At 36.6% G+C, this 26,586-nt stretch overlaps 1 pseudogene; it reads right to left on the reverse strand.

Moving 5' to 3' along the window:
- Positions 1-7,135: 7,135 nt before the first annotated feature.
- On the reverse strand, positions 7,136-7,765 carry LOC140523039 (protein NipSnap homolog 3A pseudogene; annotated as a pseudogene).
- Between the last annotated feature and the right edge of the window lie 18,821 nt (positions 7,766-26,586).

Raw genomic sequence — 26,586 nt, forward strand, 5'->3', positions numbered from 1 at the left:
TGGGGCGGGGGGAGAATTATTTTCCTCTCCTGTGATATTAGTTTCATATTCTTCCCACATCACCTAGCAAATAAACTTCTTAAACAACTCAGGGGAGCAAGAAAATGTGTATTTGTCAGATTTATGGAGAATGGAGAAATTTTTGACCAAGGAAGAGACAGAGGACATTATGAAGTGAAAAATGGATAATTTTGATTACATTAAATTGGATATGTCTGTACATTTGGGTCATTTTCTTCTGATTTTTATCTCTTTAGTGTATGGTTTGCAGGGTTCTGATACTTCAGTGACTTTTGAGATATAGTTCCAATTTGAGTTCCAGAACGATTAGATTAATTCATACCTCTGAAGTAATATATCAGTATGCTCATCCTTTTATAGCAACTTCAACAATTCCCATTTTCTGTTTTTTGTCATTTTTACCTAGTCAATGAGTGCTTTAATTTGCATTTTTTTAATTAAAGTTTTGGAGCACTTTTTTCACATGGTTATTGAGAGCTTGGATTTTTTGTTTATTGAAAATTATTATCCCCAAGCTACTTTTTATCTGCTATAATTTTAGATTATTTTTCCTTGGGCACCCTGTGTTCTAGAGAAACTGGTACTTGCTTATTCCTAAATAATACTTCTCACTCTTTTAATCTACTACGTTAAAGAGTGGTAAATATGAGTTAATAGATTTGGATTCAGAAGATCTGAATACAAGTATTGGCTCCTTGAGTGAACTCAGGCAAGCCACTAAAATTCCCAGAGCCTCAGTAATAACACTTTCTCAACTTATCTTCCAGATTTGTTGTGGAGAATCAGATAATATGTAAAGCACAATATAGATGTTATCATTTCTATTTAAACACTCTGATTCTAATAGAATTTTTTCTCTCAGTTGCTTCTACATGTTGCCCTGTTTTGTGTTTGTATGCTGTTTTATTTTGCTTGTTAGTCATCACACTTATAAATAATGAGCTAATTGCTCTGAAATTTCTGACATTTAGGAAATTCAGACTGGATAAAACAAGGTATTTAAAAGGAGTTGTTTTATAAAATATATTCCACTGTCATTATTTGAAAAATACATATAGTATTTTTAAATACAGATGTGCTCTTTTCCTCAACATGAAGTCTTGAAAGTCATCTATATCACTGAATGACCATTTTTTTCCTTGAAGTATTATATTCGGATTTGCTGGGTAGGTGATTCTTGGTTACAATCCCAGTTCCTTTGACTTCTGAAATATCCCACTCCAAGTCCTTCCATTGCTTAATGTTGAAGCTGCCAGATCCTGTGTTATCCTGATTGTATTTCCACAGTACTCAAATTGTTTCTTTCTAGCTGCTTGCCGTATTTTCTCCTTGATCTGGGAACTCTGAAATTTGGCCACAATATTCCTAGGAGTTTCTCTGTTTGGATTTCTTTCAGGAGGTGAGCAATGAATTCTTTCAATATCCATTTTGCCCTCTGATTCTATAACATCAGGGCAGTTTTCCTTGATAATTTCATGGAAGATAATGTCTAGGCTCTTTTTTGATCATGGCTTTCAGGTAGTCCAATAATTTTTAAATTATTTCTCTTGGATCTCTTTTCCAGGTCAGTTGTTTTTCCAACAAGTTGTTTCATCTTATCTTCTCTTTTTTAAAATTTTTGGTTTTGTTTACTAGCTTCTTGGTTTAACTCATAGTCATTCGTTTCCTTGGACTCAATTCTCTCTTTCAACAAATTATTTTGCTCAGTAAACTTTTGAACCTTCTCCTCCATTTGGCTAATTCTGCTTTTTAAAACCTCCTTCTCCTCATTGGCTTTTTGGACCTCTTTTTCCAATTGAGTTAGCCTCTTTTTAAAGCTGCTATTTTCCTCAGTATTTTTTTGGTTCTCCTTTAGTAAGCTGTTAACTTGTTTTTTAAGGTCTTCTATTGCCTTAGACCATTTTAAGTTCCCTTTGGAGGCAGAGGTCTTGACTTTCTCTGACAGTATACCTTGTTCTTCCTCATCCAAAAGGATGGGGGGAGACACCTGTTCGCCAGGAAAGTAATCTTCTATGCTTTTATTTTTTTCCCCCTCTTTTGGGCATTTTCCCAGCTTTTTCTTGACTTATGAGTTTCCTCTCCACAACCACCTGGCCTCCAGTTCTGCCAAACCAGCACTTGGGGGCTGAGATTCAAATGTTGCTCCCAAGTCTCCAAGGCTTTTGGCTGGGGCAAGGCTGCTATTCAGTGTAAGGTTAAGATCAGCTGCTCAGGTGGGCACAGGGCTGCCATACTGGGTTCAGTTCCCTTGGGGGTGTATGAGGAGACCTTCAACAATGAACATGGCTCCTGCCTGCTTTGGGAGCCCTTGCCTGCTGCTGCTTCCACTGCTGCCTCCCAAGGGATCCTGAGTCATAGGGACAACCCGCTCCCCTCTCGGCCAGCTGAAAAAACCGTCTCACTGACCTTTGGTACCTGTGGGTTGAGGGACCTGCGCTACTGCTGGAGATTCTGTCCCTGAAGCCTGCTCAGATCTGCTCCTCTCAGTGCTGTGTGACCAAGGCAGGGCTGGGCTCTGTTCTGCATCTGGTGTGCAACAGACCTTTCCCACTGATTTTTCAGGTCTTTCTGGTGCAGAAATCTCCTCCATTCCCTGGTTCTGTGACTTCTGCTGCTCTAGAATTTGTTGAGAGTTCTTTATAGGTATTTTATGGGCTGTGGGGTAAGAGCTAAGTGTCTGTGTATCTTTCTACTCTGCCATCTTGGCTCCTCCCCTCCAATTTGTGAAAGTATTTTTGAGGCACTTCTAATTTGCTCCTTATATGACCTTTTATTTCCAGGTCATATATACATTTGAGGTATATTATGTTATATAGTGCAAGGAGCAATGTTTGCTGAATAATGAGTTTTAGAATTTATTAAATTAATGATTTTAGAGTTCATTAAATAACAATTAAATAAAATGTTTTAGTGTTTATTAAAAGCTTATTCAAAGTCATGCATTATTTCTTCTTGGTCTTCTTCATTTTCTCTGTCCTATTGATGAAATTTTCTATTAAAAATTTTAAAATAGTTTTAATAAATCTTGGTTCTGAGTATTGCTTTAGATATGGTATTGTTAGTCTCCTTTCTTTCAACTTTTTTCATAATTTTTTGAGAGGAATCTGACATTCTTCAGGAAATTCTGTTATTTTTTCTAGTACTAAAATATTATGTACTTGCTTGTGTTCTGATTGCTATGGGATTGAATTTCTAACTTAATTTAGGGAGTTTTGCCATCTTCTTATATGTTACATAATATGCTATGTGTATGACTGTACAGGTCTTTTTCAAAAGGGTTTTACACTTATATTTTAAAAATTCTGTGTGACTTTGTAGGTATACTACCAGAGAATTCATGAATTCAGTAATTACTTTGAAAAGCTCATTTTTCATCTCTTCCTCCTTAGTTTTCTGGTGAATATAAGCAAAGTCTGATGACTATGTTTTTTTTCACACCCTGCTACTTAATTCATATACTCACACACACACACACACACACACACACACACACAATGTTTGGTATTAGCATGAACTACTAAGTTTAGTATTTAAAAATACTGAACAAACTCCAACTTATTGGTATAACTTGAACCCTGTCATGGTTTATGATCCTTTTAATATGTGATTGTACTCTCAACTATTATTCTATCTGATATTTTTCTTTAATATTCATTCAATATATTGGTCTATAGTTTTGTTTCTGCTTTTTACCACCTTCTTGTTTAACTATCAAGACTATATTTACCAAAGAGAAGAAATTTGGTAAAAATCCTTTGTTTCCCATATAACTCTGTGTGTGTGTGTGTGTGTCTGTATGTGTGTATCTGCATCTATGTGTGTATGTGTGTGTGTATACACACACATACATACATATATGCATATGTACACACACACAGAGACATATATAGATACATATGAACCTCAATATAATATTGAAGTCAATTGTTCATTGAATATTTGATAGAATTCTTTTGTAGAGGTATTAAACTGACTACCAAACTGAAGGTCTACAGGGCTATTTTGCTGATCTCGTTGTATGCCTGTGGAACATGGACAGTCTACCAGTGCCATGCCAGGAAACTGAATGGTTTCCATTTGAACTGTTTTAGGAAGATTCTGAGGATCACCTGGCAGGATAAGGTAACAGACAGTGAAGTCCTTGCTTGAGCTGAACTGCCAAGCATTCAAATTATGCTTCAGAAAGCGCAACTCTGATGGGCTGGCCATGTTGTTCGAATGCAAAAGGTACACTTGCCCAAAAGACTATTTTATGGAAAACTTGCATGGGAAAACGTCAAAGGACGTTTGGTGATGAGAACTTTAGTATCCTATTTTACTTCCCCCCTTTTCACCCACCCCCCTACCCTGCCACTTGATGTTCTGCTTATACATATAGAGTTATTTTTTCCCCTACTTCTACCTCTTGATCTTCTCAAAATTTAGATTATTTTTTCATTGTTTTTGTTTTCAGCCTCAATTCTTAGATTAGGAATTTTTGCCAGGGGCAGGAATCATTTGCTTTATCACTTTGTGATATGTTGTATCATCCCTTTTTAATACTGACTCTTATATACTCTTGTTGTTGCTGCCATTGCCTCTAATGATCTGAATGGGGTTGGTTAATAGGCCCCCCTATTCCCTCAGCCTAATTTCTGTCTTCTGCCTCAATAGTATGGTAAATTACTGAGGTCTCTTGCCTGGGTCCATAGATGTCTTCTTCTCCTAACTCCATTGGGGAGTTAGATCCCAGCCCAAACAAAACTCAATGGGATATTGGTGAAAGCATTGGCCTCAGAGTTTCTTTATGGTCTACTAATGTGAATGCCTAGGTATCCACTGGCATTCCATTGCTCTAGGGAATCCTCAATCTGAGTCTTTCTCCCTGTGCAGTAACTCATAGGAACTGATTATTCTGTACCTCTGCTCTGATGGTTTACATCTCGGGTTTGACTTCACATCCCAATTAAATGAACTCATGCTTCTTTGTATCCCTTAGGATTCTCCCTCATTCAGAGTAACTTCTGGCTTCTGGCCCATTTATCTGAGTTCCTGCTGGCTTCCTTGACAGGGCTCCTCTTCTGGAGACTGTAGGCTTTGGGCTTATTTACCAAAGCTCAGACTGGCTTCCCTCGTGTGACCCCTCTCCCATTCTCCACTGGCTTCTTGCCATTTTTTGGTGCAGCTATGGACTGTGCAAGAGTTTATTTATGTTTCTCTTTGAATGTCTTTATCATTGCTCAGTCTTGGAATTCTTTAGATGCTTGCTGGGGTGTTTATACCCTCTTTAATTTTCACTTCACACTGTAACCTCACTGATCTTCTTAATCTTTCATTGATCATATCATTCTTCTATTCAAAAGTCTTCTCTGACTCTCTGTTGTTTACAGAATCAGTTGTAAACTGCTTGTATCATTATATTACCCCTTTTTGCCAGAGGTTTTCAAAACCTCTAGGTTTACTTTAGGTTATTTTTCACTTCTCTGACTTGTAGCTTCCACCCAGAAAAGCAAGAAAAATCACTATTTGATAATATCCTTTGTACTGTTCCCAACTCCCTCTGAAAACATGTAGTTCAGAAAACAAAAATAAAGAAGGAAAGAGTTTATTAAAAATTTTGAAAAATAGAACTCCCAATGGAGATCTTGGAAAACAGAAGTCATCCAGTGTTCTACCTAAATTCTCATTCACTTACAGTGTGAATAGGTATGTATTTCCTTTGTTATTCTCAACAGATGTTACTATGTATGATTTCTCCTGAAACTTGACTTAGTTTCAAATAGTTGATTTCCTACACTTATATTGTTTTCCACAGTGGCTCCTCCTGGAAGTCCTTGTTAGCTTCTCTTACAGTTTCCAGATAATCAGGTTCTTTGAGATAATCTTTTTCCTCTATTCTGATTTATTAGCTGTTCATACTATTGACCCCTTGACATACATAAGAAAATAAAGGAAATATTAACTATCGTACCTGATAGAAATGCAATTAATAAATGTACTCCTTATTTTAGGAGCACTATCTTTCCTTATCACAAGTTGCAGTTTTTGAGGAAAGAGACATGAAATGGAACATGTAAAACTATGGTCCAAGAGTTCCTATGACCATGTGCTTCATCTTCCATTTCTGGTAGAAACAGCATATCCCCTAAGACTAGGTAGCCCAGCGGCTTCCATCTATCCCAAAGGACATTCTCCTGTCCTAAAGCAAAAAATTCCATTTTTGCCAGCACATTGCAAGTTTGACCCCCTCCTGGCAGTGGAATCCCCCACCTGGGATGTGAAGAACCTCCCGTGCAAAAAGGTACATTCTCCCTTTGGACTCTCGTCCTTCTGTCTCCTGCTCAATCTATCCCCTGAGGAAGGGAAAAAGGAAAGTTGGTGTGGAACATGACTTCATTCTCGTTCTGTGAAGGTTCTATCTTTATCTCCTGGTACACTCTTTCCTCACCTAATCTCCAACTCTGTTCCTCCACAGGTGGAAAGAGGAATAGTGATGTAGGGCTTCCCATCTGAGCATCTGATCATGTTCTTCCCCTCTCATATTTCACTTGTCTACAGCCTGATTACCAATTTCCATTGGGGAAAGTGGTACCTTCTAGGTAATGATAAATATACTCACACTTGCTCATAGTCTTTGGCTACCACCTTCAAATGCCCAGATCACCTTTCCTTTCTTCCTAAGTGAGTAAAGTGCATGACTCATTTTTCCCTTTTCCTCCCCAACTCCTGCCCTCATACTAGGAGACTTCATCATACATAATGACTCTTCCTCAAACTCCCTAACCATTAAACTTCCTCAACTTTTTCATTTCCCAAGATCTGCTTCTCTACTCCAACTCCACAAAGGTGATCATATCCTTGATGTTGTCATCACCCGAAAATGTACCACCTCATTCTTCAAGAGTTTTAAAATCCACTTTTCAGCCATAAGCTATTGACTTTCATCTCTCCCTCTGCCTTTCCTTACAAAAATCTACTCTTTTTCTGCACATATGCAGCAAATTGAATTAACATAGATAATTATCTCATTAATATAGTCAAATAAAAATAAGAAGTTAGGTGAATTTAAGGAATTTTAAACTGCTGGCATGTTGTGAATATAATACACATCTTCATATTTCTGCAGAAAACTACTTTAGTGGTGAAAATGATACTGGATTGACCAAAACTCTCCAAAATAGCTGTGAATCACTTGAGAATCTTCATGGGCTCTGTGTCTTCCAGATGCATGTCATTCTTGTTTCTTAGTCTACCAAAGAACATGAAATCCATTAAAGGTTTCATATTCTGTTTGGAAAACTACAACCAATTTCACATAACCTCTTTGGATGTATGTATTCATGTTTTTTTCAAAGTCTTCACTCCATGAAGCTGGTCCTCCTGACTTCATCTGAAAGGTAGCAAGTTCATTGACCCCTTCTTTAGGAGGCTTTACCACTTTGTGCCATGGGATTAGATAAATGGTTTCATTCTTTTGTCGGACTATAAATGTGGGTTTGGAGAAATTAATTTTTTCTTGCCATTCTTTGTCCTTGGCTTTCATAACTCTAGTTCAGTGAGCAAGGTTATCATATTTCCAAATATGAAAGATTTGATTCAGGCCATTTCCAAGTATCTGACTCCAATGTCTAACTAATTTAGAGTGAGCTATGTGAAGGTGAATACGTTTCTTAGTGGTTTCCAGAAATACATTTGTCTTTACAGATTTTATGATATAAGTATAAAATTCATGGAATGTCTGAGGCCTATGACAAAAGATACACATATCTAGGGGCCTGCCACCTCTTGAAACAGTAGGGACCAAAGTTTCCTAATGACTTTGGAGGATGGCCATGATTCTTCAGGTACTGGGAAGGTGTGCAAAGACATCTTTAAAAGTACATTCTCTCTTCACTGTTCATTTCTCTCTGAGAAATATTTATACTGGTTCAAGGGTCAATAATCCAAGGTCTATCAATTAGCCAACATGAATTTATTAAGCACCTAATATGTGCAAGTCACTGTGCTAGGCACTGGGGATACAAGGGCAAAAATGAAACAATCCTTGGTCTCAAGGGGGAAGGAGACAAATAGTATTCTATTATGCTCTTGTCTCCTGCCTTTGGAATAAGGAGAGAACTACTGTTCCACAACTGGTCTCCTCACCCAACTTTTTCCAAGCCTTTGGGAGAAGGGGAGAGACGCCATTCCATCTTGCTTCCTGTGCTTATTTCCTAGACTGGCCTGTTACCATCTGCCTCATACAGATAGGAATGTATCATACTTCTTCCATAGATCTCTTGGCCTGCCTTAACATGGAAGCCTTCCACACAAAGAGACTAATGCTAATCCATCAGCTGCTCCAATTTGTCCCCTGGTCTGTGCTGGCTAATCCTTTGAGCGGATTGTACCGTGAGTCTAAATGATAAGGAAAACGATAACCTATTTTAACTTATTCCCAAGGGATTATTGCAATCCCATCTAGTGATGTCCCTATCTCTGTGATTTTGAAGCCTTGAATATCATCATTCAAATTCATTTGTTGTCCTTCTCTGCCTGATCCCTTATTCCCATTCTTTTCAACCCAAGTCCTGCTACATCCCCCACTTAAAAGCTACTCACTCCTACAATGCTCTCTGGGATGCCTGCTCCATAGGTAAAACAACCTACATTCCTCTTAAATAATTTCCTTTTTAGCTTCTTCTAACTGACATTGAGAACTTTTTACCTCCTAATGACATAGTCTGACTGACGATGTTCTCTATCACTTTTTCACATTTTCATTCATTGCACCTGACTCACTAGTTGAGGATCTGGAATCAGAATACTCGTTGGTCCCCATGACCACTGCCAGGGTTGCCCTCTGGACCACTCAGTACTGTCTCCTTATTTGAGGTTCATTGAATCAATATCTACCACTTAATTAATATTCTACTAGCTTTTATCCTGGTGTCATCCTCAACTCTTTAGTTTTTCTCAACCCTTATGTATAATCTGCTTCTAGGTCTTGTCAATTTAGCTTAATCATATCTCACACATACACACACACACACACGCACACACACACACACACACAGACACACACACACACACACAGACACCACTCTGATACAGGCCTTCCTCACTTCACACCTAGACCATTTCAATAACCTGCTGACTGCTCTTCCTGTCACAAGACTCTGGCCAGTCCCGTTCATGCACCATTTGCTGTAAAAAGCACAGGCCTTCCTAAAGTTTGACTATGTAATCCTTTACTCAATAAATTCCAGTGGCTCCTCATCACCTCAATCAATAAATATACATGTATTAAGTACCTACAATGTACCAAGCACTGTGCTAAATATAAAATCCTCAAACTGGTGGAAAAAATCTTTCATTAACTGACCTCCTCCTACATTTCAAGTCTTTTGACATCTCATTCGCCTTGAATTACCTCTGCTATATAATGACACTGGCTTCTTTGCCGTTTCTAAAAAATAGGCAAGCCATCTCTATAGTCCTGGCATTTTCACTAACTGCTTCTCATGGCTGAAATTCTTTCTTTCATCTTCATCTCCTCCAAGATTCCCTGGCTTTCTTCAAATCACAGTCAAAAATTTCATCATCTATGATGAACCTTTCCTTATTCTCCTTAATTCTTTTCTCTTTATTAAATATCATAAATTTTCCCACATATATCTTATTTGCACATGCTTGTTTTAATGTGAGAGAATGGGCATACATTTGGAGAAACTAGTAGGGAACATTTAAAGAGAAACACAATTGTAGATTGTGAGTTTTGATACCACTGTTTCATTCATGAACATCTGTATGATAGGAAGCCACTTCTCTGCTAACTACTTGTTGACTGATCTTCACCTTTCTCCAGCTAGATAAATCATCTTCTCTCCTCGAACAGATGAAATATTTGCAAGTTCTTTCAATTTACAATCACTCTCACAAGGATATTGGAAAACTTCCACATTATTGAGTTAACTATCATTTTCCTTTAAGCCAAATAACTGCAAATCTCATCAGACTGCTTCTGTGTACCACACACCACCTGAGTCAGTTGGTCACTTAGCAAGATGCTGCAGTGTCCAAACAGAACAAAGTACACAATAAAGACTCTCAAGCTAGTTCTTCACTCAACAGGATATAGCATAATCCCAACAGATCTGATCATCTCTTAAAAAACAAATTAACAAAACCTGACTTTTTTTTTTCCTTTCTGCATTTCTCTCAAGTTAGAGAAGGGAAGTAATGACCACTTCTGAGTGGTTGTTCCTTGAATAAGTTCTAGGTCAGGAGTGAGGAATCTGTAGCCTCAAGACCACATGTGACCCTCTAGGTCCTCAAGTGCAACCTTTTGACTAAATCCAGATTTGTTCTGTGAAGTTGGAATTTATGGTAGTACAGTGTTTCAGTTCAGAAACTATAGTGAACTGAGAAATTCATTAACTATCAAATAACTGACAAAAGAATATTTATTTAGCCATAACATGGGAAGGATATTCAGCTAGGATATAGCACTGATTTACTTAGATATAACTTTCTGCCTCTCTGTTGGCTCTGCTGGGATAATGTCATGCAAATCTTTAAAAGAATCTTAGAATCCATAAGGAGCCACTGAAATTTATTTGGCAGGAAAGTGACATTGTCAGACCTGTTCTTAAGGAGAATCTAATGGTAGCATTTTGGAAGATGGATAGAACTGATCAGAAATTTGAGATAGTGAGAACAACTAGAGGGTAACTTCAATAGTTTAAGTGATAGATAATAGTGACCTGAAATAAGATGAGCCAAAAAAAGATTATGTAAGAGATAATCTGGTGATAAAAAGAAGATTTGGCAAAAGGTGTGTGCAGTAAGGGAGAGAGGAAAGAGTCAGTGATAGTACTGGGTGTCAACTTGGGAGACTGGAAGATGGTGGTGCTGATGACAGAAATGTGTTAGTTTAGAAGTTGGATAGGTTTTGGAGTAAAGACAAAGAATTCTAGTGCTATATACTCACATTTGTATGCATGTATGTATAGGTATACATACATACATATATACAATTAGGGGATTTGATATGGATAAAAACTTAGCAAAGAAACTTGAGAATGAATATTTCAGGCATGTAGGGAAGAGAATCAAGAGGGAGTAATGCCTGAGGGAGAACTAGAGAAACATGAGTATTCAGAAAGAGATACTAGTCATTTGGTGAATAGTGTCACATTCTGCCAAGAAGTCAAGACTGATGATGCCAGATTACAAAGAAATGAAAAGAGAGAGAAGTCAGTGGGGAAAACTGTATGTGAGGTATATCTCTTACCTACCAAAGTTTGACTGAGAAAAAGAAGAGAAAAATAGGAATGACAGCTTGAGGGAATGAAGAGTTTATTTCTTTTTTTAAGGATGAGGGAGACTGAGGCATCTTTATAGGTATATGAGAAGCAATCAGTAAGTAGGAAGAGATTGACCGAGGATTAGAGAGCAAAGGGGAAATCTGCTAGAAAAAAATGAATGATGTCAAGGACTTATAAAGAAAGATTGGTTTTATCCAAAAGGGATACCTCATTATTAGTATTTAGATTAAAGGAGAGAGTAATGATTGGCATCAAGGGATTTTGAAGTGAAAAGGAGAGGAGTGAATTCCTAATGAATGGCCTGTCTTATAAATTATGTATGAGATGAAATGAGTTTCTCTTTGCCATGTGACTATGAGGCAGTACTATCACAGTCTTGTTCTTGCCACTGACAAATGAGTTCCACCACCTCTTCTTAAGATAGTTAACTTGGTTACTAACTCTTTTACCACTCCTTGCAATAATTGTATCCTACTATAAGGTAGAATATGCATAGTAATATGCAAGGTAAAGGTCATCCACTGACCCCATTGTTTGAAAAGTTGACAGCTCCTGCACAGAGTACATTATCTCTTGTGCCATATACTTTACTATTAATTCTCTCACCTAGACATGCTATTCTAAAAATATTTAGTTCCCCAATAAATTGTTCCTATTTAACACAATCAAGAGAAGTGGCAGTTTTTTCCTGGTTTTTCTTTAGGAATTGCCGTCTTGGAAATTTTTACATAACAGAAGCAACAGATATTAATGGTATTTTTAGCACTTTCTCTGGATATATTTTTAAATCTGTCTGGGAAAGTGTTTTATCTCTAGCTAATACCAGCTGATGTAACAAAAACCAACATTTAAAGTAATGTGCTTTTTTTTTTTTTCAACAGGGACTGCTTTAGGTCAGTTTCCTGGGAATATTGTCTCAGTTACACCAAGAGACTAGGCCATGTCAGACATCACACATTAGCTTATTTGCACAACAGCATGTCTGTGGCTTCTTGGTTTGTGTTTTTAATAGGTGGGTGTGCTCTGCAGCACATTTGGGATTTTTTAAAAATTAAAGGCTTGGAGTGGAGAGTTTCAGAAGGTTTGTGTCATGGAAAAGGGGAATGGATGATTCAAAGGCTAAATGTTGCAGTCTCTGAACAGATCCTCATTTGACTCAGAATTTGAACACAGGCCTCTGGAAGTAAGAGTTCAGATCACAGCCATTATTTGTCTAAGTCATTAAACTGCTATAAGATGCAAGAACATTTGCATGAGGAATAGCTCTGCAAGTTTGAAATGTTCAGGTATCATTTGAGAAATGTCTTTCGGCAGAGAAATGGACTAAAATGTTTTGTCTAGCAGCCTAACTGAAGCCTAAATCAAATCACTGCACTCACACTCTCACTTTAATAGCACTAAATTCATCAGCTAAGTTTTAAATGGAAAAAAATGCAGCTTAACTCTTCAAAATTTCCTAAAACCCATTATGGGAAAAGTGAATGTAAGTTTCTTTTTTTTGTCATTGCTGGGTTTTTTTTTTGTTTGTTTTGCTTTTTTTGTTGTTGTTTTTTTTTGGTTGGGGAAGGGAAGAAGAAGAAAGGGAAAGGGAACTGTTTGGTGCAAAACATCTTAAGTACCAGAAAAGTCATATTAATTTGTTAAATTCCAGTTTTGATTTGATGTGATTTTTTAACAACAGAAATATCCTTGAGGACAAGAGTTGTTACCACTTTTTCTTTGTGTCCTCAACACAATGCCAGGCACATAATGAGGGCTTAACAGATTGATTTTACAAGCAGAACTCCAAAATATACGAAATAGCTTTATTTTATTCTGCAAAGAGTTGATTCATTAATTAGATACCGAGTAGAGGAAAGGCAGATTTTTTCAAAGGGATGCAAGGGGTAAGTAGATCTGGAACAGTAATTTTACTGTTATGAAACCATCGCAGCTGATCTGGAATTTACAGTCTTAATGAGTTGCCTGGGGATAGTGCGAGGTTTAATGGCATATCTATGATTATATAGCTAGCATATATTAGGTCTTCCTGAATATAAGCCTGAATTCGTTTTGTCATGCTGCTTTTCCCATAAGGGAAATTCAAAATATATTCGCTTTTTATTATTAAAATAAATAATTCAAATTGACATGTGCAGGAATGGTCAACTACACCTGAAAAAAAAATTTGTGTAGTAGTATAAGGCAACATCCACAAATATGATCAGACACATTCCCCTAGTCTACACTCAGAGTTTCTAAGTGCTCAACTTGACTGTTCTATCTTCTCTTTTCCCTTCTTATCCCATCTAGAAAAGTGCCTTTTTCACCAAAGTATCCTTGAGCATATATTGTATTGTATGGGGAGTTGAATGAACTGATGGGACTTTGAAGGGTCCTGCCATGTCTCATACTGAGTGGCACTTTTTCAAAGAGTTAAACCGACAAACTTGAGTTCATGCAGAGGAAAGTGATCAAGAGTTTATGAATTCAAACCTAGAAACCATATCATATGAAGAATCAGCATAGGAATTTGAGACATTCATTCTGTAGAAAAGAATAAGGAGAGATATAGAAACTCTCTTTAAATATTTGGAGGCTTTTCTATGGAAAAGAGAGGGCATTTCTTCTATGCAGCTATAAGTAGAGACAGAATCAACAGAAACTTAAGGAGAGATATTTTAAGAAAGTGCTTTCGAATTTTAAGAGCTGTCTAAAAATTGAATAGCGTGCTTCCTGAAGAAGTGAAATTACTGAAATGGGAAATTCAGAGAAACATGGGAAGAATTATACAGAGTAAAGCATTATATTCTAATAGAATTTTAGTTGGTTGGAGAATTTAGTGGGGGAAATGGGAAAATTAATATGAACTGAAACAATACATTCTACTGAAGGATATTTCTTTAGATAGGTATGTATACATTAAATAAAAATGTTTGAGGGAAAGGCTTTACCATTTGAGAGCAGAGGGAAAAGTCCCTGGAAAAAGGTTGCATCTGAGCTGCATACTGAAGGAAGTCAGGAATTCTAAGGGATGGAGATGAGAAGAGAAAGCATTCCAGGCATAGTGGGCAGCCATTGAAAAGGCACTGAGATGGGAGTTGGAATGCCACAAAGATTAACAAGTTTGGCTAGATCACGGAATGTTTTAAGGGAAATAAAGTGAAGAGGAGAGAAAAGTTTAGGTTCTGATGAACCTTGAATTCCAAAAAAAGATATCATATTTGATCCTGGAAGTAACAGAGGATCATGAGAATCTGTTGAGCAAAAGGATGTCATAGTGAGATTTACACTTCAAGAAACTATCTTGGGCCCAAGTGGAGTATGGTTTGGAGTGGAGAGCCTTGAAGCAGAGTGAGCAATCAGAATCCATTAGAATCAGAAAATGAGGATATGAATTAATGTACATACTCCAAGAGCAGAGAAAAGGCCCATAGAAAAGATGTTATGAAGATAGAAACCATAAGATTCTCCACAGAATGAATACATTTGGTGAATAAGAAGGGGAAAATCAAAACTAACACAGTGTTTCTGAGCTTGGCTTACTTAGATGATGATGTTACACAAGAGACTACAACTGAACATCTCTATAGAGATGATAATTGAACCTATGGAAGCTAATAAATTCAACAGCTGAGATAATATAGAAAGAAAATAGGAAAAGTCCAAAAAGAGAATTTTGTTTGGGGGAAGGAGAATGTGTTTAAGAATCATCAATCAACCTTTTATTTTTAAGTGAGTTTACTAAAAGTATTTAAGGGGAATTTAGATGGCCATCTTTCTTGGGTAATGTGGAAGGGATTCCTGGATTGACCTTGATACACAGGACTAGGAGAGCTTATGAACTAAGCTACCTCTTATAATGAGAATGACTGACACATTCCTGTATCTGGCTTCCATTATCTGTGGTCACTGTATTTCAGGGAATGTAATTGTACATGAAGTGATATATGTATGCTTCAATGAACCATATTATCATAAGAAAGATATTTATCATATTTCAAATCAACTGCAATTTATGAAGAATACATTAAGGTTTACAAGGTGTTTCACATACAGTATCCTATATAATGTTTAAGACAACTCTGAGACAGGAACCAGAGATATTGTTATCTCCAATTAGATAGATTAGGAAACTGAAATTCCAAATAGTTAATTGATTTGTCTGTAGTCACAGAAGAAATAAATATTGGCCATACCAATCAAATTACCAAAAATTGTATTATAGAGCTAAAATAACATCAAAATTCATCTGGAAGAACAAAAGATCCAGAATATCAAGGAAATTAATGAAAAGAAATACTAGGGAAGGTGACCTAGCTCTACCAGAGCTTAAATTGTATTATAAAGCAACAATCATCAAAACTACTTGGTACTAAGAAATAGAGGGGTAGGTAAGTGGAGTAGGTTAGGTAAACAAGACATAGTAGTCAATAACTATAGAAATCTATTATTTCATAAATCCATGGACCCCAGTTTCTGGGAAAAGAACTCACTATTTGAAAAAAAAACTCCTAGGAAAATAGCATGACAGAAACTGGGTATAGACCAACATCTGGCACCAAATACCAAAGTAAAGTTCAAATGGGTACATGTTTTAGATATAAAGGCTGATACTGTGAACAAATTAGGGGAGAAAGGAATAGTTTATATGCCAGATTTATGGAGGAATTTATGATCTAACAAGAGATAGAGAATAGTGTGAAATTCAAAATGGATCATTTTCATTACATTAAACTGAAGTTTTTGCACAAGCAAAGCCCATGCAGCCAAGATGGGGAGGGAAGCAGAAAACTGGGAAAGAAGTTTGACAACTAGAGTCTCTGATAAGCTCTTTGTTTCTAAAATGTATAGAGAACTGAGTCAAATTACAAGAATACAAGTCATTCCCCAATTGATGAATGGAAAAAGGATATGAATAGGCAGTTTATAGACAATTTTCAGAGGAGGAAATTAAAGTGATCTATAATCATATTGAAAAAAATGCTCTAAATCATTGTTCATTAAAGAAGTGCAAATCAAAACAACTCTGAATTACCACCTCACACCTATCAGATTGACTAACATGACAAAACATGAAAATTATAAATATTGGAGATATGGGAAAGTTGGAACACTAATTCATTTCTGCTGGAACTGTGAGTTGACCCATCCATTCTGGGGAACAATTTGGAATTATATCCAAAGGGTTATGAAAATGTGTATGCCCTTTGATACAGCAATACCACTTCAAGATCTGTATCCCAAAGAGATCATAAAAATGGGAAAAGAACTCATAGGTGCAAAACAATTTATAGACCCTCTTTTTGTGATGACCAAGAACTGGAAAATGAAGGGATGCCTAACAATTGTGGAATGGCTGAACAAGTTGTGGAATATGAATGTAATAAAATACTATTGTGCCATAAGAAATGATGAACAGGGGGACTTCAGAGAAACCTGGAAAGACTTGTGTGAATTGATGCACTGGGTTAAAGTGTTGTGATGCCCACTGGCTCTACAAAAAGTATAAATACTCTGAGTTGAGGTTTTACTTTGGGGCTTAGTTTTTGGTAAGAAAGTTTGAGTGCCAGATGAGGACTCTGGGAAGCTGCTAAGGTGCCCCTTGGCTTCGAAAATGCAGATGTCATGCTTCTCTCTCTGGAAACTGTGGTCAGACAGCCATACCTGTCTGTTGAATTATGGTCAGGCAGAGGAAGCTATTTCTGTTGATTACTTTGAGGTTTACTGACTGGAAGTGTTTGTTTGGCTAGATGAGGACTCTGGAAAGCCACTAAGGAGCCCCCGGCTTTGAGAACCCAGATGTCGTGCTTTCTTCTCTAGTAAGTATGGTCAGACAGTTGGGGTCCAATTGTCTGTTGAATTCATGCAGATGAAGTAATGTCTGTTGATCTTTTGATTTCTCTGTATTTTCTTTGACAGGGTGCTGAGTCCCTGAACTAACTGAATGATATATGTACTTAATTAAAGAAAATATACATGTGCTTGATTAAAAAGTTATTGTTAATCCCTTGAAAGTTGCTTTCCTTTTAGGAATGCAGATCCAAGAACCTGTGATAGCAGCCCTCCCAGTGTATGTTGGAGTGCTTGCTATTGCATGTCATCAATATATCATCATTATAAGATACAGTATGATATAGTAGATGGAAAGCTAACCTGAAAGATCTGAATTCAAGTCTCACCTTTGACACATTCTGACAATGCGTCCTTTGGCAAATCACTTAACTTCTTATCACTGTAGATAACTCCATGGTGAAAAGTTGCAGATGTGATGCTCATTAGTAGTGGGAGATTTTCTCACCTGAGATTTCTGTATCCCAATAAATTACAAGTCTAGTCTCTATCCTTACTGTGGTCATTATCATCTTCATCAATATTTGTTATTTTGCTGACTTCTCAAGCATTGTACCCATGGAATCAACTTTGGTTCATTAAAAGAGAGTTTTGGTCAGAAGTATATGAAACCTTATTCTTTCCTGGATGGTGCCACTGGCATAATGATGCCCGGAGAAGAGGAATTCTTCCAAAACTCTTGGTTGATTGTGACTTGTCATTATTCAATGTTCTTTTACACATCACTTACTTAAATATCCAGAGGTCAAGACCAAATAAATACATAGAAACATTCAAGATTAAATAAAGAATTGAGATATCTTACAACCTTGTGAGTAGTAAGAAAGAATAAAGCATATAATTTAGTTGAATGAAGTAAAACTGTGATTCCTCCCCTTCCCAACCCTCCCCACCTCTTTTTTTGGGCAGGGGGATTGTACACTATTAGTTTTTTTCACTAATATGCTGTCTTTTCTAATACAAGGTTATTTCTTGGATCTCTCCCCTCATCCCCCAAAACAATCTGCAAATGAGGTAAGATGCATTGAACTGCTTCCCAGAATTGCAGGAGGATATTTGTGTTTTCCCACAACCTCATTTCTGGATATTAATATATCAAGAGAATAGCAATGAACATAAAATTAAATTATCTGCTGCTGCTGTTTCTGATGCTGCTCTAATTACATTGGATGATCACATATCTGGTGATACATTCTTCTAGAAGCCTTGAAAGTGGTTTAAAGTCCCTCAACTTCTTGATTGCCAGTACCCCACATCATTGACACAGCCATACCTAAGACAATAGGAAATGTAAAAATTCATCAGTGGCACACATGTTGCTGACTTTATTACTGAGGTCTCTATGCTCAAGACACTGAGCAGGAAGATTTCATGCTCCACTATTTAAGACTACTGCAGAGGAGCATATATAATGACTAGAAACTAACAGAGGAACATGAAGATAGGCACCTGGACATATCTGACCCTAATTCAAGCTTATTTTACTATGATGAGATCTCACCTCATTTTTTTCTTTCTGTTCTCTAATCCTCTGTCCCATTCTCTCTCTCACATCTCTCTTTTTTATCATTCTCTGTCTTTCTCTCTCTGTCTTTCTGTGTCTGTCTCCCTCTCTGTCTCTTTGTTTCTCTGCCTTTCTCTGCCTCTGTCTCTCTCTCTGTCTCTCTATATGTCTGTGCGCGTGCACGTGTGTGTGCGTGCCTGCCTGCCTGTCTGTCTTCCTGTTTCTTTCTTTTCAGTGCTTCCATCTTCAAGAACAAAGAGCTCTGAAGAGCATGATGAGGGTCAACTCTTTACCAACACCATCTAAGAATGCTACCTCTCCCTATTTTCACAGACTTGTTACAGGCAGCCCCTAGAAGGGCTGATAGAGTCCTTAGTAATATTGGACACAAATGATACTTTGCTCTACCTAAAATTTCCCTGGTTTCTCTCCTGTAAGAAAAACAAAAACAAACAAAAAAAGCAAGGGTGGGGGAGCAGTTCTTCTGTAGGAAAAATTGAGATTAATACTCAAATTCTCTTTATCTGAGTACAACTTTTCTGCATATCAAATAATTTAGATCTCAACTCAAATAATTTGCCAATAATAAGTAGTCTGAAAAGGAAATTCAAGTTAATATGACTCACCGTTTTTGAACAAATATTAACTTTGTCTGGCCAGCTTTTCTTCTTGTATCACTTTTCCAGATCCCGAAAGAGTTATACAATAGCTCAAAGGAGAAAGTCAGGTTATGGTATTTTGGCCAAGCTATTTTGGGAAAATTCATTTCTAACAATTTTGCTCAATTTATTATTTTTCTAGCAGAGTAAAGAAAAAATATTTTCACATCATTGACACTGTATCAGATATCATAATATCAAAGAATTCCAATCAGGGGCTACTGTTAAATCAGTTTGTAGGTTTCTTATTTTCCTCTGCTCTTTTCATGAGTTGGGAGAAGGCATTAAGACAGTTCTCTCACTGGCATTTTATGCCACTGAAAATCATCCCAGTTTGCCAACTTCTTGGGTTCTTTACAAATCCCCTTTGGAAACAAGACAAATATTGAGAATTCAATCCTAATCTTTCCTAAAGTGTACCCTGTTGCTCTGAAGATACATTATATGCTACTGTGGTTTCAGCAATAAAAAAATTTAAATTAATGAGAGCACGAATGATATATTACACTTAGTATTACTAGATATGGCCAAATAATATACTGCATAGATTGCACTGTTTTCTAATGCTGACATACATAAAAGGAAAGTCCAAATTTACCCCATTCCCCTCCTTCTCTTAGTCAAGAAAGTTCAAAGATGAAAAACACCTTGCCATTTATTCAATCCAACAGTTTCAAATGACAAATGAAGAAACAGGGTGGTAAAGGGGAAATCTCTTGCTTAGGGATGCAGGTTAGGGGTAATCCAGGCCTTTCACTTTTGTTCCTTTCATTTCTAGGTTTTATAGCAAAAGTGTGAACAAAGAAATATTGAGTCCCCTTGCTTCTTCCTCTTATCTACAATCCAAGAGTTTTACAAAAATGTTGATGGTGGTGATTATGGGGTAGTTTGAGGGGATGTATTGTCTGAAGTTCAAAAAAAACTAAGCCAATAGAGCTGTAGGGGATTGGCCCCATGCCATTTGACTTCTTTCCTGGAGTAAGAATCTGTCTTTCATGGCACTGAAGTTAAAATTCTCATCTTCATTACTATGTTGCTGTCACCTATATTCTCTGGCTTCTACTGGACTTCCAGAAAACCAGGAAAATTAATTCATTTGGCTGCTGTGTACATATTCCTGTGATAGGCATAAGGGAATGAAGTAAGGAGAGTCATAGTTGGCATTGGAAGAATAGAAAATGAAGAAGACAGTAGAGAAATGCCAAAAAGAGAGAGTCCATGAATTATTTATACCAGGAATCTCCCACATGTGAAACTGACTCCTTCCTCATCTCCACCTCATATCTTTTGTCCCTCAAATTTTTATTTTTTTAATCTTCACATTGCAGCTGTGAGAATTAAAAAGGTTTGAGAGATATAGTTTCAGGGTAATTTAATCATTTTATTAATAAGACCAGCATATTATTAATAAAAGGATGGTCAGTGCAATTAATAGTGAGGACTCTAGTGCCTTTTTAGTGGAGATATGATATGTTCAATATATAGAATGAGGCATAACATTTTAGAAAAACCATAATATATGTATTTGTGTATGTATGTATGTATATATGTATGTGTGTATATGTATGTGTGTATATGTATGTATGTATATGTGTGTGTGTGTGTTCCTTTCCCAAACCTATTTTTCATATTTTAAATTAATTAATAAAACATTCATTTACACAAGATTTTGAATTCCAGATTTTCTCCCCCCTCTCCCCTCCCTCCCACATCAATATGACATGCATTTTGATCATCCCTTTCACGAGTAGACCCTCCTTTTTATCTCCTCCCTCCCTTATCCCCTTCCCCTTTACTTTCTTGTAAGGAAAGATAGATTTCAATACCCATTGACTATATGTATTATTTCATAAACGTAAAGTGAATTGCAATACGAGGTGCCTTTATACAACTTCATATTCTGAAATGTTCTTGTCACCTCCTGCATGTTCACTCAAAATCTTCAAATCCTGCTCATTTTCAATGCATTCTTTTTAATCTTATTTCTCTACAGAGCTATAACTTCAATAAGTCAGTAGAGAGGATGAAGGGAATTGAATGACTTATTTTAATCTCCTTATGAACTCAGATTTAAAGTTTTCAACAAACATAGAGGGAGACATTGTCTAATAGAGGGAATTATAAAACCCTAATAAGATAAGTTGGAGGAGGTAAAAACTGATTAGCTATAAAGGAACTAGAAAAATAACACCATCATTTAGAAAAGAAAGTAAGAGGCAGCTTATAGAATCATACAACTTTCTAGATGATAGAATTAGTTTATGCATCTAATGTAATATTCTCACTTTGGAGATGAGGAAATTAAGGCTCAGATTAGGAAAATGATTTATCCAAGGTCAACTTGCCACTGAGTAAAAGTGTGGGTACTACAGTCCAGCTTTCCTAATTAATTGTGCAATGATCTTTACCATGTACTATTGTTTTCCATTAATAAACTATGTGTTTGTCAAATAAAGGTAAAAAAAATCAAAGCTTCAACTTCACAAGAAGCAAAGTTAAGGTTCAGGAATTTACAATTATATATCAGGAAGCAAATCATAACTAAGTTGTGACCAGTTTTGCATCAGAAAGATTCTTCCAGGGTCTTATTTTTTATTCATTCAAACTTTTAGCTTTAAATTTTCAGAGGAGGCCTTCATTTACTCCAGGGACCTGATTTCTATCAACTGTACCACTTTGTGCTCTAGACATGCATATAGTGTGGGGCAGATGTGCCATAAATTAAAATGAATAAATAAATAACCTGTGGGAACATCCTCATTGGCCCTGCCTCTTCTAGGAATGCTCCCCCAGGGTGACAGCATACCTGGTCCACGCTCTGTGCATGCTTGTGATGTGTATACTTAGCATGCTCTATCCTTAAATGACTGTGATTGAAATATTCTTATGTAATTTCCATATATCTGCACCAGGGTGTGAAATGTTTTTGGCTCCCCAAATATATAATTGCAGATATTTCAATGGCAACAATTAAGAATTCTATCAATGAATGTTTTTTAAATTCCCACTATGTGTCAAGCACTGTGATAGGCACTAGAGTTTTAGCCCTTAAAAATTCAAGTTCTACTAAGGTGCCACGAGAGAAGTGATTATTAATAACTAGTGATATCAGGCGATTGAGTCTCCCCTTTCTTTTTTTATATTTTCAAGACTTCATTCTTTGAAGGTTGAGTTAAACTTCTCTCCTATCTGACCCAACTCAACCCTACAAGGATTCTCTAATCTCAAGTGAATTGCATTCAATCAAGCATGGGTGGAGACAGATTATTTTGTTGAAAAAACCCAAAACTGGGGATGGTCTGAGTATGGAGGTAATTTCTCTATACAAAGGTGACATGATGCTACTCTCAGCTCCTCATTTTAATATATATCACCTCCTATTGTGTTATTCAATTGTAATTGATTGCTATCCCTCAGGAACACCTACTCCTTGAAAGGTATATGAACTGTGAACCCATCACCCTTTTTTGGTCTAAGAGACACCTTTGTTCTGAAAAACTGGACTCATAAGTATTTTCCAAATAAATTACTATTTTTCCTTAAGGGAAATAAGTGTTTCTTATTTGGTATAATGATTTGATATGTTATATGTACATATATGTGCATATAATGAAGGATTCCAAGCATGTTCCATAGGTCTCATAGTCATAACTCTGTATAGATAATAATACCAATGATTTTCATGTAAATAATAGTCATTACCAGGAAACACTTTGTGGTCTTTTTATAATCCCAATGACAGGTCTTGTTTTGTTGGTACAGTTTAGTGAATAGGTATCATTTTTTCCCCAAAGAGAAAGGATGAGCTCTTTCTCCTGTGGGAATACAGTTTTCTGCAACTATTATTTTCAAAGGACTTATGGGTACTTATGAATTTTTGAGTTAAAGTATTTTCAGTCAATTAAAAAAATGAAAACATGTAAATACCTGAAATAATTGTAAGGGATGAGTTGTTGAGGACGGGCAAGACCCTGGAATATGGAATGACTGAGAGAGTAGGTTTGCCTTAAGGTAATTGTCTATGGTAAGCATTACAAACCTTAAGAGCTAGTGCATCAAAGTGAAGATAAATCAATAAGAATTTACTAAATATCTGCCGCAATCTTGGCATTGTGTTAGAAACAGGTGATACAAATAAGATGAATAAAATAATCTACGTTGTCTTAGTTGTCCTGAAATCTCTAAAACAAGATAATATTCTTCATACTACATAATTATTTAATCTGTTTTCTTTTATCATTTGTTGGAAATAATTTAACTCACAAATACTTTATACATTTTGGAAATTTTATTGCAGAAAACTGCATAGTTTCACAAGAAAGAAGATTTCTCTTAGCAGAAAATACATGTAGGCGTTAAACTTTGAAACAAAGCTGGAATCATATTCTAATGGGGAAATTGTAAGTACATATATAACCATATTCAGAATAAGTGTAAAGATGATAAATAAATACAAATTAATTAAATCCAAGAGAAGTTGAGAAAGAAGGAACCAGAGGTTAAAAAGGGTAGGAAAGGCTTACTGTAGATTTACAAGGGTGTGGAGCCTGTGACCTTGAGGTCATATTTAACTATGGCCTTTTGACTGAGTCCAAGTTTTACAGAACAAATCCATTTATTAAGGGGATTTGTTCTGTGAATTTTGGGTTCAGTCAAAGGACCATGCTTGAGGATCTAGAGGGCCACAAGTAGCCTCAAGGCTGTAGGTTCCCCACCTATGAATTGTTGAAGGTACAAGAGAGGGATTCTGTGAGGTGGAGGTAAAGAGGAGTATGTTCCAAGCAAATAGGATGATCAATGCAAAGGTAGCATTATAGAAGAGTACCATCATGTGAGAGGATTAGAGAGAAGACCTGTCGGACTAGATTGTGAAATTCAGAAAGTGATGTATAATGAGACTGGGAAGATAGTTTAAGACAAGGTGATTAAAGGCTTTAAAACCTAAAGAGAGTTTAAATTTGATTCCAGAGGAAATAGGAATCCACTGGAGTTTTATTGAGAAATGAAATCACAAAGTTATATCTTCCCTTAAGGAAAATCATATGGCAGCAATTTACATGATGGGCTAAAATAACAAGGAGATTTGAGGAATGGAGAACAGTCACAATACTGATGACATAATGTAGATGAGAGATGATAAGGGTCTGAGCTAAGGAAGTAGCCATATGAGTGAAAAGAAGGGACAACATGCAAAAGATGTAGTGGTGGAAATGCCAAGAGTTTTCCATTGATTGGGTGTATGAGGTGTGTCAGTGTGCAGTTAAGGATGGCACAAATAATACAAACCTGTGAGGTTGGAGAATGATGATACTTGGATAGAAATAGGGAAGTTTGGAAGAGATTTGGGTTTTAGAGGAAAAATAGCTCTGTTTGGGGTATGTTGAGTTTGGCATGTCTCCAGGACAAACAATTTGAAATGTCTAGTAGTCACCTGGTGATGTGGGATAAAAGCTCACTGCCAATACTAAGTCTGTGTATATAGCTCTAGGAATCTTCTTTATTAATACCATGGCAGCTGATGTAGTCACTGAAGAGAGACTATATATAGAGAGAAGAGTATGGGCCTATGACAGAGCCTTGAAAAATGCCCAAAGTTTGAAGATGTGATCTTGATGGTTAATCATCAAAGGAGACTGAGGAGTAATTAAATACATAGGAGGGAAACCAGGAAATAGTAGTGTTATAAAAGATGAAAGAAGAAAACTCGAGTAGCCTGAAGAGAGTGGTCAATAGTATCAAATACAAAAGATAAGTTGAAAACGATGCAGGCTGAAGAAAGACTATCAAGTTAGACAGCTAAGTAATCAGTGGTAATTCTGAAAAGAACACTTTCAGCCAAGTGATGAAATTTTAAAGTATGTCTGACCTTGAGTAAGGAAGTCTCATCTTTCTGAGTTCAAATTCGCCCTCAGACACTTACCACCTGTGTGACGCTGGGTAAGTCAGCTTCCTAATCTGCAAAATGATTTGGAGAAGGAAATGGCCAACCACTGCAGTATCTTTGTCCAGAAAACCCCAAATGGGGTCACGAAGAAAAACCATTGCATAACAATATAAAGGCTTGGACTGTTCATATGGTTTTCTGAGTACAACGCTGCTTGGACATGAGGAGCCCTATCTAATCCTTCAGGGCTAACTCACATACTATCATAGGTAATATAGAGGCAACGAAGTTTTATTCAACTAAATCAAAGTTTTGACTTCCCTGAATATTTTTTTTCTCCTTCCTCAAAATGTCCTTCTTCTGCTATGACTTTTTGTTCACTTCCAGATATTCTGCAAGTGTCTCATTTCATTCCAATTATGATCCCAAGGTACCAGACTGTTCTGTATAAGGCCTGGACAACTAAATATATATACAACAAAACCGACACTTAATAAATTTTTGGTGATTAAATGAATGCATGAACAAATGAGGTGGCAAATAATTGCTCTCTCACCATGTTTCTTCATTTTAATTCTGAAATTTTAAGGTTAGCCACTTTTTTCTTACCAAGATAGTAGGAAGGATTAACAAGGGTTTAGAGCTTTGGGAAACAGAGTTATTACAATAATGCTAAGTATTTTATCATTCAACTACTTGTTCATAAATTGGATAAGATTTAAGAGAAATAGCAGTGCAAATCTGTAGACAAATGATTAAAGGCCTACCTAAGTGAAGACTCACCACTTCCACATGTATGCAGAATGCCAAGCAGGCAGCTGGTGAACATGACATATCAAATTGTTCTGCATGCCTGAAAGAACACAGAAGTGTGTCATTGAGACAGACAATAAGCAGAGGTTTCAAACAGCAATTAGCATGAACAATACAGGAAAGAGGTTTGTAATTATCCTTTAAAATCCAGTCATCTTATTGCCAAAGCACAATTGGTAACAGCCAAGTGATGGATCACAGGCTGTCATTCACACTTCCAGAGAGGCCGCAAAGCTTTAGAATTCAGGGAACACTTCTATTATGCTATCAACACCTTCATTTGACTTTTATGGCCAACCATTTTAATGTTGGAACGTAGTGTTAGAAAAATATACTTTGGGATGTTACCTTTGAATTGCCTCTCTATACTTCCTTTTTTATTTAACTTAAAATGCTTGAGAGCTGCACCATCAACATTTATAACTTTATACTTCTAAATATTTTCTCTCTTATAGTCAAGGTTATTTAAAAAACCCTCTTCCACAGGAAAAAACATTACTTGGGGCAGGAGGGACACAAGTCTCTGTCTAAGAAAGCCTAGGCCTGAAAGGAGGAATATTTTATTTGGGAAGAATTTATAACTTT

This window comes from Notamacropus eugenii, chromosome 2, assembly GCF_028372415.1.
Source record: "Notamacropus eugenii isolate mMacEug1 chromosome 2, mMacEug1.pri_v2, whole genome shotgun sequence".
In the NCBI taxonomy this organism is placed as follows: Eukaryota; Metazoa; Chordata; class Mammalia; order Diprotodontia; family Macropodidae; genus Notamacropus; species Notamacropus eugenii.